The sequence below is a fragment of the Notothenia coriiceps genome, unplaced genomic scaffold (genome assembly GCF_000735185.1).
Source record: "Notothenia coriiceps isolate Sejong01 unplaced genomic scaffold, NC01 NC01_scaffold00004099, whole genome shotgun sequence".
Lineage (NCBI taxonomy): Eukaryota > Metazoa > Chordata > Actinopteri > Perciformes > Nototheniidae > Notothenia > Notothenia coriiceps.
Genome location: NW_011336800.1, coordinates 65,629 through 68,572, shown reverse-complemented (window position 1 = coordinate 68,572; position 2,944 = coordinate 65,629).

Sequence of the window (2,944 nt, the reverse complement as noted above, 5' to 3'; positions counted from 1 at the left end):
CCCTCTCTGACAGGTTGACATGGCACGGAGCGCTCAGACACCGATGACACTCGGACCAAGAAGTTTGTTCCCTCTGCTGTGACCTCAGAGATGGACACCAGTGTCATATCTCCCTCTGCTGCAGTACGCTCAAGTCAATAAGTTCAATAAGATCCTTTCCAGAGTCTACTCTCAGATTGGCAGTTGTCTATCACACTTCCCGAGGGTAATATGACCTTTGGTTAGGAAGTTGGGTGGTCAAACGTACAATGCTCTTCTTTTGGGGACTGCATTAGAGCTAATGGTGATTTAAAATGTGTTTATGACAGTGGCTAACAATCACTTAAAATTTGCAGGACAATTTTTTTTTTTGTATAGTCAAAAATTCTCAAGGCATTAAAAAAGCAAAACATTTAATTTGAGAAGTTGCAAATGTTTGATATTTTACAACAAATAACATTTATCTTCTGTCGGTGAACTCATTTCAGAACAAATCCATAACCCTAACTTTCTCTGGATAAAGCCTTAACTTCATCCCACTACCTATTTATCAATCCGTATAAGGAGCAAAGTTGGAAAAAGAGATTTGGGATTTAACACATGAACTGGATAGCCAGTTGGCCGGAGTAAAACACAGAGTGAACATATTTCACAAGAACTATTTCAACCGAATAAATTAGTTTCATCAAAACTGTTCAGTGAAAGGTGAGGATTATCCAGATAATCCTGATTGGTACATTGTCTCTGCATAGACATGTTACTAGTGTAATAATAACCTCATGCTAACCTAGAATGTTTTGATAACACAGTTTCCACAGTCACAGCACAGGCATGAAAGGATTCAGTGTGCTCACGTCCCTACTGCCATTAAAGCAATTGCAATAACAGAACACATGCTGTACAAACTAAACAAGGATGATTGCCTTTAAGTGTTGAGTCCTCTTTACTATCAATACAGAGATTGAAGTAAAGTGTTTTCAAATCATAGTGAATTATTGTTATTGTTCGCCTGCAGTACGGGGTTAGTCAAGCTGCTTCTGAGGTTCAAAACCAGCCGAACTGAAGCACCAAATACGCACATTTGCATGCTTGTACACACACATACAAATACAAACACACATCTGGCTATTCTCCATCTGTCAGAAAGCCCAAACACACAGTTATGCATGAAAACAGCCCTGCCCAATATTCTTCCTTAGAGAGTACAGACATTGTGGAGCTGGTGTGTCCACAGACTTAGACGCTTGCCCCGAAGAAGTTCCTTTTTACCTTCACTTTGTACACACACACACACACACACACACACACACACACACACACACACACACACACACACACACACACACACACACACACACACACACACACACACACACACACACACACACACACACACACACACACACACACACACACACACACACACACACACACACACACACACACGCGAAGGGGGAATTCTCCAACGCTGATTTCTGCTGTTTATTCAGGACAATAGTAGGGCTCTGCCTCTACCGCTGGGTCAAGTCATGTCTTGTCAGACGCTGTATCCTCTTTCCATTGAGCCTGACGGTTACAAGTACCACAGGGGCCTGCACTGGGCCCCCCATGTTAAACACATTCACCCTGCAGATAGACCTGTCTGACGTCAAGAGAACCGGCTCGTCTTTCACATCAAACCACCATACAACCTAACCCTGCACCTACAATTTAGACAAATGGTGAAAAAAAAAAGCAAAAACAATATAAATAACTCTTAGAAATGTATTTTAGCCGATCCATTCTCCTTAGTTTCTTGTATTCAATGCTTTCTCACCCATCAATGTACAACCTATCAATCACACTTCATTAGTCAAAGGGAGAATACTAGAATACCTTAGTGTCTGCTGTGATCAGATTTATTACTCTTGTTTCTTGCAATGCTGCCAAGTTGAATCAATACTTTTAACACAGCGGAGTCATCCCCAAAGACTTAATCACCCATAAAGCCATCTGTACAGTAAGTCATCTTCATTAGAGGCTCTGTGTGACAAGCACTTGAGAGCTTAGCCGTTAAAACAACATTTCCTATAAAAAAATCATCTGGGAGAGGGAAGTGATTTTGACGGATGAAGTGCAACTGCCTGTTTAAAAGCCCACGTGTTGCCTTAAATTCACACCTTACAGACTGCACTAAAGCTGATCAGACAAGACAAGTTTATGTTTTTAAAGTATGTACCTAAAGTGGTCTGAGTGAGCAATGAATACAAATAATTTGGACGTAACACATGATCGTCCTCCTATCAGAAGGTCAGTATGTGTCCTTGGGCAAGATAATTAACCCCTAATTGCTTCCAATGACATGACTGTTGGTGTGTATGTGTGTGAATAGTTTCCCTGAGCAATGTGTCACCCTCTACCTCTGCATGAACATGTGTGAATGCTGACTTGAAATGTCAAAGACTGGGAAAGTGCTAATGCAGTCCATTTATTAATGAATACGTCCAACCAACAATCAGATACTAGTAGGCCTAAACAACTCTCACTTGCTACCTGCCTTGATGTCACACATATAAATAAAAACCACCATCAGCCGCGTGAAGCTCTTTCTGTGTGATGACGATCAGAGACAGTGTAGATGAGTTTAGTGTGTGACCGCTGTGACAAATTTCCCACCAATGTGTGACGGGCCCCTCACCCTCTCACGTGCACATGTACACAAGCTTAACGTCGTCTGGGCGGGCCGATCCCGCCGGCTCACTGTCGGCACGGCAACCAGCGCTATCCTGGCTAACATCTGCCGCACGACCCGGGGCCACTCAGAAAGGGCCCTTAATCCCCACACAGCCATGTTGTGGGGGAAAACATTCTTTCCTTTTAGTGAGTGCAGACAAACAGGGACGAGCGGTGCTGCTGGTAACTTGCAGGCGGCCGGCCTCTTGGAAGGACGGTGAATTTTTGTTGGTTACGTGCCCCCCCCCCCCCC